Below are 15,639 nucleotides of genomic sequence, written 5' to 3' on the forward strand. Positions count from 1 at the left end.
TTGTTCAACTACCGGTAATCAATACATATTCTCATCGATCCATCCTTCTTCTTAACAAACAACATCGGCACATCCCAAGGCGAAACACTCGGCCTAATAAAACCCTTCTCAAGCAAGTCTTGCAACTATTCCTTCAACTCTTTTAACTCAAGCAGGGCCATACGATACGGCGAGATAGAAATGGGCTGCGTGCCTAAAGCCAAATCAATGCAAAAGTCAATATCCCTGTCGTATGGCATACCCGGCAGGTCTGAAAGAAATACTTCAGGAAACTCACGAATAATGGACACAGAATCAATAGAAGGAACCTCAGCACTAGAATCACGAACATATGCCAAATAGGCCAAACACCTCTTCTCTACCATACGCCGAGCCTTCACATAAGAGATCACACTACGGGTAGAATGACCAGGAGTCCCTCTCCACTCTAAACGAGGCAATCCCAGCAAAGCTAAGGTCACAATCTTGGCATGACAGTCCAAGATAGCGTGGTAAGGTGATAACGAGTCCATCCCCAACATGACATCGAAATCAACCATGTCTAGAAGAAGCAAATCTATGCGAGTCTAAAGACCCCCAATCACGCTATACATGAACGATGGACTCGATCTACCATAATAGAATCACCCACCGGTGTAGACACATAAATAGGAGCACTCAAAGAATCACTAGGCATGACCAGATACGGTGCAAAATAAGATGACACATACGAGTATGTAGACCCTGGATCAAATAACACTGAAGCATCTCTATCACAAACCAGAACCGTACCTGTAATAACCGCATCTGAAGCCTCAGCCTCGGGCCTGTCTGGAAGAGCATAACATCGGGGTTGGGCCCCACCACCCTGAACTACATCTCTGGGATGGCCTGCTGCTGGCTGGCCTCCACCTCTAGCGGCCTGAGCTCCACCTCTAATACCTCTACCTCCACCTCTAGCACCTCTACCCCCACCTCTAGCGGGATAGGCAGGCTATGGAACACCTAGTGCCTGAACCATAGCACGATAACCCTGATGCTGAGAGCTACTTGGTGCTCGAGGGCAAAACCTAATAATGTGACCCATATCACCACAAGTATAGCAAGCCCCCGGCTGCTGAGACTACTGGCCTGACGACCTGAATGACCACCCCGAAAACTCTGAAGCAGCGGTGCACTGATGGGAGCTGGTGGTGCATTGTAGGACTGCTGATCAGAATACTACACCTGAGGACCACAGCTAGCCGAAGCACCGTGAGAAACCTGAAGTGCTGACAAAAAAGGCCAAGGAGGATGGCCTCTACCATATGAATCCCTACCTCTAGACGGGGTACCACTGAATCGGCCTGAATGACGGGGCCTCTTATCTGACCTATGACCACCTTTCTGTGACAGAACCATCTCCACTCTCCTGGCCACATTGGCCGCCTCCTGGAAAGATATCTCACTCTCTGCCTCCCTAGACATCTGAAGACGAATCGGTTGAATAAGTCTATCAATGAACCTCCTCACCCTCTCTCTCGGTGGGAAGTATGATATGAGCATGACGAGCCAAGTCGATGAATCTGGTCTCATACTGGGTAACAGTCATAGAACCTTACTGGAGGCGCTCAAACTGCCTCTGATAGGCCTCTCTCTGAGTGATGGGGAGAAACTTCTCTAGAAATAGCTGCATAAACTGCTCCCAAGCCAAGGTTGGTGATCCGGCTGGTCTAGCTAAGCAATAATCTCACCACCAAGTCTTGGCGGATCCAGATAAGCGAAAAGTAGCAAAATCAACCCTATTGGTCTCAACTATCCCCATGTTCCTAAGAACCTCGTGACAGCTGTCTAGATAATCCTGGGGATCCTTAGTGGATGCACCGCTAAAAGTAGTAGTGAAGAGCATGGTGAACCTATCCAACCTCCACAAAGTATCGGCAGACATAGCTGCTCCATCACTGGTCTGAGCTACCACACCTGGCTGAACTGCTCCAACTAGCTGAATTGTTGGAGTCTGAAACTAGGGAGCTACCTGCTCCGGAGTACGAGTAGCAGGAGTATGGGCTCCTCCTCCAGCCTGAGAGACGGCTGGTGCTACAGGAAGCAAGCCTTCTCGGGTGACACTCACCATGAGGCCCACCAGACGAACCAGAGCATCCTGAAGAACTGGGGTAGCAATAAACCCCTCTGGGACCTGAGCTGGGCCCACCGGAACTACTGGGGCCGAAACCTCATCATCAAAGTCAACCTGAGGCTCCACCGCTGGTGCTGCTGCTCGGGGTTGAGCTCTGCCCCTACCTCGGCCTCTAGCACGGCCTCGGCCTCACCCTCTGACCCTCGTGGGAGCTGCTGTTGGGGGCTTGAGCTGCTGGTTAGTGGGTGAGGAAGTGTGTGTTCTTGCCATCTACGAAAGAACAGAGTAGAAGTTCAATTAGCATTGAGAAACCAAACTGCACGACAGGAGAGAATAAATGTGAAGTTGTTCCTAACTCTGTAGCCTCTGGGGGATAAATACAGACGTCTCCGTACCAATCCCTCAGACTCTACTAAGCTTGTCTGTGAACTGTGAGACCCATGTAACCTAGAGCTCTGATACCAACTTGTCACGACCCGGATTTTCCCACCCTCGGGGGTCGTGATGGCGCCTACTAATGTGAGCTAGGCAAGCCAAACCTTTAACTACTTACCTCATTATCCAATTATCTCTGGTTAACAATTATAAGGCGATAACATGATAATAGTGGAAATTCAAATTTAAGCAGAAGGGCAACAATAAAATATATGAAAATTGTATCTATTACAAATACTTAAGCCTTAACCACCCAAAACCTGGTGTCACAGTGTCATAAACTGTCTAAGATTGCTACATACAAAGTTTGAAGAAATAACAGTACATTGTTTCTGAATAAAAGGAAAATAAAACAGGAAATAGGGATAGAGGGAGACGCTAGGTCCTACGGACGCCTGCAGGTCTACCTTGGATCTCCGCGTGGATTGAAGGTAGCCTCCACACTACGGTCCAAAAGCTGCTCCAGGATCTGCACATAGTGCAGAGTGTAATATCAGCACAACCGACCCCATGTGCTGGTAAGTGTCTAGCCTAACCTCGGCGAAGTAGTGACGAGGCTAGGACCAGACTACCAAATAAACATGTGCAATTCAAATATATACAGCAGAAAAGAAGTATAGAAATAACCAGACAAAATGGCAGGGGGAGCATGTTGTGGGGGAGATAATAGTTCCGAATAGACAAACATCAAATAAACGAAAGAAATGACATAACTCGGATATCAACAAAGAATCAGAAATCAATAAATGCATGGCATCACCCTTCGTGCTTTTACTCTCGTCCTCACCAAAGCAATCATATAATAAAAATGTGCATGGCATCACTCTTCGTGATTTTACTCTCTTTCCTCACCATATAATCAATAAAATCAGCACGGAATGGTACATCGTGCAGCACGGCATCACCCTTCGTGCTTTACACTCTTTCCTCACAATAATACACGGGATCACCCTTCGTGCTTTACACTCTTTCCTCTCAAAACAAACAATGCATGGCATCACCCTTCGTGCTTTACACTCTTTCCTCTCAAAACAAACAATGCATGGCATCACCCTTTGTGTTTTAACTCTCTTCCTCACCCAAACAACAATCACAAACAATAGGGCAAGGGAATAAATGAAATTGCAATAAAGATCCCGGCAAGGGAACAATAATTCAACAAATAAATCCCGGCAAGGGAACATCATCAATAACCTTAGCATCCTAGCAAGGGAGATAATGAATAAATCAACAATAGCCCGACAAGGGCGACAACATAATGATCTCTTCTCTTTCTCACTTTTACTTCACAATTCACTTCACAACTCGAGCCAATGCTCTAGAGGTTTAATTTTTCACTTACACTTTCACAATTCGTTATACAACTTGAGTCACGCTCCTCAATGTTCATAGGTCACAATTCCTTCCACAACTTTAAACAACAAATAGAAACCACCACTAAGGCATGAAAGATAAACGAAGTCATGATAATCATAATATAAAGACTCACGGGCATGCTAGACACCAACGTATAGATACTCGTCACCATGCCTATACGTTGTACTCAACAATTAACACATAGCAAATAGGACTCAACTTCTAATCCCTCAAGCTAAGGTTAGACCAAACACTTACCTCGATGCCCCGAACACAATTCACGATTTAACTATAGCTTTACCCCTTGATTCCACCACCAATTCACTTGTATCTAGTCACAAGATACTTAATTACATTAATAAATGCTAAATGAATCAACTCCAATGCATGAAAATGCGTTTTCTAAAGTTTTACCCAAAAAGTCAAAAATTGCCCCCAGGCCCACATGGTCAAAACCCGAGGTTCAAACCAAAACCCGATTACCCATTCCCCCACGAATCCAATATATGATTTGTTTTGAAATCAGACCTCAAATCGAGGTCCAAATCCCCAATTTTTTGAAAACCCTAGGTTCTACCCAAAACACCCAACTTCCCCCATGAAAATCATTGATTTTTAGTTGAAATCATGTGAAAAGATGTTAATGATTGAAGAAAACGAGTTAGAAATCACTTACCAATGTTTTGGAGAAAAAAGGTTGTTTGAAAAATCACCTCTTATGTTTTTGGGGTTTTAAAAAATGAAAAATAACTGAAAATCCCGTCTTAATATACCCCTCTCAGACCCCCTGTGCGGATCGCACAAAATCAACTACGCACAGCCCTTCCTGTGTACTGTAGTGACATGTTTTAGTATTTTGGCCATAACTTTCTCTACATATGTCCAAATTGTGATTTCGTTACCTTTCTGGAAACTAGACACGAAGGGCTACAACTTTTGTTTTTCAATCATCTCAAATCAAAAGGTATAGGCTTCCGAAGTCGGACCAGTGAACCTGTGCGGACCGCACAAAATCAACTGCGGCCGCACAGTCACCAGTGCAAACAGCACAAAAACTAGTGCGGACTGCACTAGTAGGTTCAGATATTTGCACTTCTCTGAACCTCCAATAGCCATGTTTTAAGCCTAAGACACCCCGGAACCTACCCAAAACTCACCCAAAGCCTCGGGACTCCAAACCAAATGTGCATATTAACTCAAAAATATCATATGGACCTACTCGTACGATCACATCATCAAAATAACATGTAAAATCATGAATTAAATCTCAAAACTCAACATTTTCATCAAGAACTCTCAAAGTTCATAACTCTTCAATCGGAAGTCCAACCCACGTCAAATAAACTCTGTTTTCACCAAATTTCACAGTTATCTTTCAAATATTATAACAAGTTTGTACCAGGCTCCAGAACCAAAATACGGGCCCGATAACAATGTTTTCAAACATTAATTCTTTTCTTTATTTCTTAGATAATTTAGTAGAATAATTTCTTTCAAAAATTGATTTCTAAGGCTTGGGACCTCGGAATTCATTTCCGGGCATACGCTCAAGTCCCATATTTTACTGCAGACCTCCCGGGATCTTCGGAATACAGATCCGGGTCCGTTTGCTCAAAATGTTAACCAAAGTCAACCATAATCAAATTTTTAACTCTAGAAATTTCTATTTCTCATACTTTCACATAGAAGGATTTCCGGATATAGGTCCGGACCATGCACATAAATCAAAGTGAGTAAAGAGGAGGTCTTTAGGCCTCAGAACACTGAATTCACTTGCAATACAAGTGATGACCTTTTGGGTCATCACAGCAGGTGCTATCCCACAACTGCATTTGTGGTTCCTGCCTTCCTATGCATTTTCCGATTTTGCGGCCTCCCTTCTCGCATCTGCGGCATCGCAATTGTCGTCCCCAATCCGTAGGTGCAGAATACCAGAAGCAGCAAATCTGCAGCTTCTACAAAAATTCACTCTCTGTCAACCATTTAAAACTACCCCGAGGCCCCCGGGACCTCAACCAAAAGCACAAACATATCTCATAACCTTATTCAAACTTATACCAATCTTCAAAACACCTCAAACAATATTGGATCAACGAAAACACATCGGATTCAAGCCTAAGTTTCCAAATTCTTCCGAATTATGCTTTTGATCAAAAACCCAACCAAACCGCGTCCGAATGACTTAAAATTTTGTACACACATCCCAAATGACACAACGGAACTACTGCAACTCTCAAAATTCCATTCCAACCCCTATATCAAAATCTCACCTATCAACCGGAAAACGCCAAAAATCCAATTTCGTCAATTCAAGCCTAAATCTACTCCGGACCTTCAAAATACGTTCCGATCTGAAAATGATTAAAAATAATTATTTAACATTTTAAAAATATAAAAGACCATTTTATATATTAATAATGTAATTATACATTAATAGGGCTATTATTGCAAATATATGCAAATTAGCTTAAAATATAAATACAATTGTAGAAAAAATGCACTAAAATATTTAAACAATATTTTGGTATAAATAACGAATTTAGATGGCTAAATCACTACAAAATAATTTGAAGGATAATTATTGAAAATTTTATGAGTAAAAGGGAGGGAATAAATCAATTTGAAGCCTTTAAAATTATAGAAAAATTATAAAAATGCTTATGCATGCTTATATATGCATATATGCTATTTTGAAAGTATATATACGTATTAAAAATATATAGAAAAAAATTGGGTATCAACAAAGCTAAACATATATAAGGAAAAATTGGCTATCAACAGTGTGCATCCAATATTTCATGTTTCTATGCTTCGGAAGTATATCGGCGATCCGTCTCATGTTTTGGATTTCAGCATGGTTCAGTTGGATGGTGATTTCACTTATGATGTGGAGCCGGTGGCCGTTTTGGAGTGGCAGGTTTGAAAGTTGAGGTCAAAGGATATAGCTTTAGTGAAAGTACAGTGGAGAGATCATCCCGTGGAGGAGGCTACTTGGGAGACCAAGCGGGAGATGCATAGCATCTATCCACACTTATTTGAGACTCCAAGTATGTTTCTAGACCTATTTGAGGATGATCAATATAATGATCCGGCCGGTCGTTATGAGAGTTGTAGCCCCTTCTTTTGTGATCTACAATTGTATTATGACTTATTGGGTTAGTTGGTTTGGGTCCGGAGTGGTTTCAGAATGAATTGAGACACTTAGTCTCTTAATTGGAAGCTTAAGTTGGAAAAGTTGACCGGATGTCGACTTATGTGTAAACGACCTCACATTTGAATTTTTACGGTTATGTTAGCTACGTTAGGTGATTTTGGACTTAGGAGCGCATCCGGATTGTGTTTTAGAGGTTCGTAGTAGAATTAGGATTGAATTGGAGAAAGTTGGAATGTTAAAAAGTGTGACGACCCCGGCTAGTCGTCTCATGAGTTACTGCTTTGTTTTTCCCATTTCTGCTTCTTATTACTTTGTCTATCGATTCTATGAGTGATCGGATTGGTTGGCTCAGGTTCGGAAAGGTTTTGAGAAGGTTTGAGACACCTAGTCTCTTTTGAGGAAGTTTAAGTTGGAAAAGTCAACCGGATGTGGACTTATGTGTTAGAGGGCTCGGATGTGAATTCTGATTATTCGAATAGCTTCGGGAGGTAATTTAGGACTTAGCCTCATGAAGAAGATCCATCTCCATACCAATACCTCGGACAAGATCCATGTCCAGGAAAAATCTATCCCTCAATATCATCAATGCGCTCACTGGGGGTGTAAAGACTCCGGAGGGGCTTCTCTTAGCCCAAGCGCTATATCAATGCCAGCAAAGGCATGATCAATATCTTGACATGTCGTGCAGCCCGATCCCATACTGTCAATCAATATCCGGCTCTCAGCCTCACTTAGTCAATACTCTCTAGTCTCACACACACGACTCAAAAATGTCATGGTACTAGCCCGAACAATGATATGATATGTCAAATAGCAATAATCGAGACTGAGGTATGATATAATATGCATGAACAGGACTAAGTATAGAATATAAATGAAGTTAATGACATGACAGCAAGAAACGACCTCTCGGGTTTCAACAGTATTGGCGTGAAGCCTTAACATGGTAATTAGCATAATGTGCACCTCATTAACTTAATCACATAGATACAATATAGATATCAGCAAGAAAGAGTCACTAAGCGGTGCTCTGGAATGAGCCAGGCCGCATTTCTCACGGTGCACGCCCTCACGCCCGTCACTTGGCATTTGCGTCACCTCAATAGTAATCATAGAACACGTAGTTCGGGGTTTCGAACCCTCAGAACCAAGTTTGGAAGCATTACTTACCTCAAGCCAAGCCAAACTATAGCCTGTGATGCCCTTTCCTCCCGATTCGGCCTCCAAATGCCCCAAATCTAACCAAAATCAGAACCACAACATCAATATATACTCAGGGAACAAAGCCTATGCGAAATAATCAAATTACATAACAAATCCTGAAATTGGTCAAACCCGACCCCCGGTCCCACATCTCGGATTCCGATAAACTTCACAAAACTAGAATCCTTACACTCTCACGAGTTCATACATACCAAGAATACCAAAATCCGACCACAAATGACCCCTCAAATCTCTAGATTAAGGTCTCCAATTTCCAAGTCCTAAACCCCCGAATTTTTGCTACTAATTTCCATAGATTTCAAGCTTAATCAGTCACAAACCATCATAGAAACAAGTTTAGGGTCCAAAAATCTTACGTCCACGAAACCCTCTTGAATTCTCTCTTCAAATTGCTCTTCCAAGCTCAAACCCACATGAAAATGGTGAAAAACCACTCAAAAATTGCGAAGGACAAAATTTATATGTTCTGCCCTAGCTAAACTGCTTCTGCGGTCGAAATCTTGCACCTGCGGTCCTAGGTGCGCATCTGCGGAATTCACTTAACCGCCCAAGGACCGCACCTGCGATCAGAATCCCACACATGCGCTATCGTAGGTGCGCTCAAACATCCGCATCTGCGATTCCATCTTCTCTCGCCCATTTTTGCATCTGCGGCCCTCCTTGCACTTCTGCGGGCCCGCATGTGCGGTTATGACAGGAGCTTCAGCTACTTCAGCCGCAAATTTCCAACTTCAAACCTCCCGTCAACCATACGAAATCACCCCGAGGCCTCTAAGACCTCAACTAAAAGTACGATCAAGTCACATTGCACTATCCAAACTTATACCAACCTTCGGAACACTCCAAACAATATCGAATAATCAAAACACCCTCGGATTCAAGCCTAAGATTCCAAAAACTTCCGAATTCCGCAAACGATCAAAAAGTCTATCAAACCACCTCTGAGTGACCTGAAATTATGCACACACGTCACAAATGACACAACAGACCTACTCCAATTTTCAGAATTCCATTCCGACCCCGATATCAAAATTTCCACTACCAACCGGAAAACGCCAAATTCCAACTTCGCCAATTCAAGCCTAAATCTACCACGAACCTCCAAATTACATTATGATCACGCTCTTAAGTCCCAAATCACCTAACGAAGCTATCCAAACCATCAGAATTCACATCCAAACCCTTTTTTCACATAAGTCAACGTCCGGTTGACTTTTCCCACTTAAGCTTACTCAAAATAGACTAAGTGTCTCAAACCTCTCCATAACCACTTCGAACCTGAATCAACTAACCCGATACCACGTAATATAGCTGAACAAGACATAAAGAAGCATAAATGGGGGAAACGGAGCGGTAACTCATGAAACGACCGGCTGGGTCGTTACAGCGCCATCACAACCGGGTCAGTTTTTGGGTCGTGACAGATTCTCACCGGATGTGAGATACGTAGGCAAACCTCATCGGTTCCGGCCCTTAATTTTCAAAATATCCAAAAATATTTTATTTTAATTTATTCTAAAAATCCAAAAATATTTCCATTCTTCTTTAGAAGTTTTTCTTTCAAAAATTGAAAAGAAAATTCAAGATTCAAAAATATTTTCTTGAGAAGTCTTTCTTTCACAATTTTAACATAAAGGTCCAAAAATCCAAAGATATTTTATTTCTTCTTTAGAAGTTTTACTTTCGAAATTCCAAAAAATATTTTCTTTCTTCTTTATAAGTCTTTCTTTCGAAAATTAAAAAAAAAGATTAAAAAAATTTAAAATCCAAAAAAAAAGATTTAGTTTATTCCTAATCTTCTCGAACTACACAAGATCTGATTCATGTTCCCACATGATACGTAGGCAACCCACATCAGGTTCGATCGAATGGTTTTTAAAAAAACAAGAAAAAAAGAGAGAGAAACGAAAGAAAAAAAAGAGAAAAAGGGAAAAAAGAAAGAGAGTGTTTACTCTAACATGCTTGTTGTTTTGGAATAAAAGCTAGTCAAAGGTGGTCGGTTTGTTGGTTTGCAATGGCAAGTCATAAAAACAATCCAAGTTCTCTCAGAAATAAAAGCATCTTGTCAACCAATGGAACAAGCACCATTATTGTTGATCCAGGGTTACGAAAAGGCAAGTAGGCAATTTGGCGGTGAAAAATCAAACATGGAGGCAAATATGGGGTTGACTTTACCAGATTTGAGCAATAGAACATAGGCTGCTCGGGATAATTGTCAAAATTTGAGTGTTGAATCCAAAGCAATCAAAATGGCCAAATACGGTAGTAATACTGATGTGCGAATGTGTGGCTAAGATATCACTTAGTAACTAGAAAGTCACTCCTCCTTTAACCATGGTAGCTTATTTTGTCGTCTTTTGTTCTTCTTTTTGTGTTACCAGACACAACTATCCTTTATTCATTAAAAAGCAATTAGTCATTTTGTGTCCATTTTGTGCATAGTTCTTTTCACGCTAGTACTAGTGACATGACATGCATGCGAAATTTTTGGTCAGATCTTAAAAAACTGTTTTAGTCTTGAATTGGATAAGTGAGAAAGAGACATTTTTGAAGATGAATAGAGGCATGAAACATTTAAAAATAAGCATGAGACAAGTTTACATGGAACCAAAGCAGTTATGCTCATAGAAGTTAAGGATCTTTACCTTTTGAATCATTGAGAATATCAGGCTTAAAGATGATCGGATGGGTTGCAGTATATTTAGCACTTAATTATAGAAAGCATTTTTCAAAAGAAGGTGTATCCCAGTTAACTTGAAATGGATCAGTTTATTGGCAAAATGCATCTTCTACATCAAGACAAAATCCAAGAAAAAGTTGCCCAAATTGACAACGGTCATTCACAGCGAGGAAAGTATTGCTCATACAGTTTTACACTGAAAAAAACCCAGAATGCAACATGTCCATCAATGTCGTGATTTTGAAGAGCTAACATGATTGGCATTCTCAAGGCTACAAGGCCATTTTCTGCTACCCAAACACTTTATATCCTTTGTTACCTTTTTTCAGCCTGTGTTATTTTTTTGACCACCCTCTTTTGGAATCAAGTTTAGAGTTAAAAGTCCAAAAAAGAAAATAAAATGAAAAAAATATAAAAAAAAGTTCATGCCCCAAGAGTACAAACTGGGGCAGCTATTAGAAAGTTCAAGTGGAAAAAAAAGAAGAAAAGAATAGTCAAAGGTCCGTGTCACTAGAAAATAAAAGTTGGGGCAACTTGTTTTGAAAAAAAAAAGAGACAAAGACAAAGAAAGAAAGATAAAAAACTGTTAGGTCAGATGTGTGAACTATGTTTGACCTGATTCCTTTAAAAGGATATGTAGGCAGCCTTACACGGTTCGCTCCAACCAAATAAGAATTCAAAAAAATAAATCCAAAAATCCCCAATAGCTGAAACTGGGACAAAGATTTTATTTTACTTTTGAAAGAGTCGATTACAAGAGTTATAAGTATACAACCCCTCATTTTGAGTCTACTTTAAGCCTTCATGCCGACTCTTTTTTTCCAACCCTATCTAAAAACCTTCCAAATGAAGACCTCCCGATATGCCTTCGAGAATGCCAAGAGAAGCATGCAATGAGCAACAGTTGTCACGCAACATAGAACACTGTCAAGTTGCTCACATAAGAAAGCAAAAGAAAAAGAAAAATAGAGATAGAAAAATGAGAGAGTCTTACTAATGAAACCCTTACGGGTATTGTAAGACAACAGTAAGAATAGATAAATAAATGAGAGAGACTTGTTTGTGAAAATCCCTCCAGGCACCACTAGTCGAAAGTGAATCGTGAAGCTGATGCAAAGAATTGGCATAAACAAGCCCGACTTCAAAGGTCATAGGAATAGTAAAAGAAAAGTTTAGATAAGTTTGATATATCAAGCCGTTAAGTCCAAAATGCATGTCATAATCATTAAGGCTAGTTACCGCAAAACAAAAAGAAAAAAAAAGAGAAAAAATAGGAAAAAAAACTCTTTCTTCTATCCTTCCGACAAGGGCATTGCTTGTTAATATTTGTTTCTTTGCATCATTGTGTCATTCACTTTGAGTCAGTCCTTGTCAAAACAAGCAAGAAAAGATTTCAAAATCTGATACTAGCTTTTCAGTATCACAAAGTAAACTTGGCCAGCACACTCAGTTTTTTACAATCAACATGTATTGAGAATTCATGCAAAGGCTTCCCCCCAAAAGACTCTTGTCAGCCTACTTGGCGCAAGCAAAGATAACTGGTGATTCTCTCTAACAAACAAATTGCTCCAAAAGCAAAGCCATTCAAGATATCAGAAAGGTCCCCTAAGCAAAGATCTCCAGTTGTGATAAGGCTGATTGAGCCACAAATACAAGTGATACTGGGTATGAAACAATCAGGGTTAATGCAGAGTAAAAGTCTCTTGAAACTAACTCAAGCTGATTGAGCAAAATTCAAGTTGCCCAAGGACTCAAGGCCACAAACCGACCACCACTTTTAAAACTGACAAAATTTTCTTTATCTGAAACAGGAACAAAGCATGCCGGGAAAGTAGTTCACAAAAACAAAAACAAAAGGAAAATAAAAGGGAAAAAAAGAAAAAAAAAATAAGAAAAGAAAAAAATGGATAAAAAAAGAGAAAGAGAAGAGAAGAGCTGCCAAAGGGAAGTTTCTCAAATCTTTGCATTTATCTGTCTTGCTAGTGTGCATAAAATTTTGCCATTGCTCTTCACATTTTTCCTCCTAGGATAAAAAGTACTACTCTGATGGATTTTCTCCCAATAATAAATCTTAGTTTGATGAATCTTTCTCCTAAGATAAGAAACCTAGTCTGATGAATCTTTCTCCTAGGATAGAAATCTTAGTCTGATGAATCTTTCTCCTAAGATAACAAAAAAAAACCTAGTCTGATGAATCTTTCTCCTAGGATAAATGTCTTAGTCTTATGAATCTTTCTCCTAAGATAAGAAAACCTAGTTTGATGAATCTTTCTCCTAGGATGGAACTCTTAGTCTGATGAATTTTTCTCCTAAAATGAGAAAACCTAGTCTGATGAATTTTCACCTAGGATAGAAATCTTAATCTGATGAATCTTTCTCCTAAGATACCGAAAAAAAAACCTAGTCTGATGAACTTTTCTCCTAGGATCAAAGTCTTAGTCTAATGAATCTTTCTCCTAAGATAATAAATTAGAAAATCTAGTTTGATGAACTTTCTCCTAGGATAGATGTCTTAGTCTGTTGAATTTTTCTCTTAAGATATAAAAATCTAGTCTGGTGAATTTTCTCCTCGAAAATTAAAAAAAAAGTCATTTGGTCATGCCTTTGAAAAAAAAAACATTGGAGCAATTTGTTTAAAAGAATGATTTTCTCAAACACCAAAAAGAAATCCTTCTTGGTTCGTTTTAGCATAGGGTACGCAATTCCCTAGTCTCTTTTTCCAACATAGAGTCACCACTCCCTAGTTGATTCCAACACAGGGTTTCCACTCCCTAATTGATGCCAACATAACCTGATACCAGCATAACCTGATGCCAGCATAAACTGATGCCAACATAGGGTTACCACTCCCTAGTTGATGCCAATATGGGGTCTTCACTCCCTAGTTGATGCCAGCATAACCTGATACCAACAAAGGGTCACCACTCCTTAGTTGATGCCAACATAAGGTCCTCACTCCCTAGTTGATGATTTTTCAACAATAGGGTCTCCAATCCCTAGTTGATTTCACTTTAGATATAGGGTCTCCACTCCCTAATCTTTTTTTCCCAAGGATACACAATCTTGACTTTTATTGCTTTCAATAATGTAGTATAGAGTTTTGGTTACAAATAACTCATGAAATTTTCATAGTGAAATTGGGGAAGACAAATTTCACTCGTTCGTTTGTTTCGGTGCCTAAGTAGGTTATACCTCGAGGCACAGGATTTGAGACGACCAAAAGAAGGAGTCTCAATCCAGAATAAAAGGAAAAAAAAAAAAGAAAAAAAGTGAACTCAAAGTGTACAAGCGGAGAAAAGATGTGGACTGCTCAAGGCGTGATTGAAGTCACAAGCTTTGCATGTCCCGCCTTGATCCGAGAAGTTGAAAAGAGGAATGAACCAGCACCTGCAGCTAACAAGCATCACGATTCAGATAAGAGTCCGCATGAAGAACTAACTAAGACTTAAGATCAAGCTTCAGAAGACTCATAGATAGAAATCTTGTAACTCGTAGTTGATAGACTTAGTTAGTCTTTATTATTTTGATTTTGATGTAATAATAGGAACACGAACTGGAGCCTCAACGGAACCTCACTCGACTCTCGAATTCATCACTCCATTATTCTCCTTGAACTACACGCAATATGATTCCCTTATAACCCGGGATATGTAAGTTGTCCAAATCAAGACTCAATTGCACCTTCTTCTTTTATTTTCTTCCTCTTTTGAGTAACGATATAGTCAAAACTAGTTACATGGCTCACTTTGTCTTTGCCTAAAAATTCTTTATGTTTCCAAGCAAAGAGTGGCAGCTGTGAGCACCTAATTTTTAACTATATTTGAGTTTTTCATCACTTTTGGTAGGTAAATATATTTTAAGTTTAATCTACATATTTCAGATCTTATTTCTCCTTTTATATATATTTTATTTAAGAAAATTGAAAAGAATTAAAAAAAGTCACATTTTTAATATAAGTTTTATCTTCATTTACAAATAAAGAAAAGGTTTTTCAAAAAATATATTAATTTGTTAAGTAAATTTTGAGTGATTAGTATTTTTATCTTGCTATTCAAGTCTAGGAGTAGTATTTTTATCAAAATCACAAAAAAGGAAAGAAGATTTAATTTGGACTAGTTCTCCTAAAGTCTTATTGTTTTTCAAATGTCCAAGTCATGGCCCAAACCTGAGCCCAATAACTAATAGCCCATCAGATTTTCTCCTCCCCTAAACCCTACATCTTTTTTATATCTCATTCTCTCATTGAGGAGAGGTCAGTTGCACCCCACCATAGGAACTCCTTCTTCTTCTTCAAAAGTTACAACCTCACATGACAAAAGAAAAAGAAAAACATACATAACACAAAAAAAGGGGAAAAAGCCAATTTGAAAAGAAGAAAAGGAACGAAAAAGCACCAAAAGAAAGTAGGGCAAAAGAAAAAAATGAAAAGAAACTTAGAGCTCTAAAAAGAAAGATGGGCATCAGCGCCTTCTTCTTCGTTCTTTTGGAGAACAACTAGTTTTCTTCTCCTTCTCACATTTACACCTCAAAATAGCTCTAAATTTCCAAATACGTACAATAAACATAGTCATTGTCATCACCCAGAAACGCTAAAAGAATCTCCCCAAAACACTGACAAAATAGTCCCAAAATTTTCACAAACAGCAGCTCAAATCCCTCTCATTTTCGCCGAGAAAATGGTTCCAAAATCCTCCA

This window comes from Nicotiana tabacum, chromosome 20 (assembly GCF_000715075.1).
Source record: "Nicotiana tabacum cultivar K326 chromosome 20, ASM71507v2, whole genome shotgun sequence".
NCBI lineage: Eukaryota > Viridiplantae > Streptophyta > Magnoliopsida > Solanales > Solanaceae > Nicotiana > Nicotiana tabacum.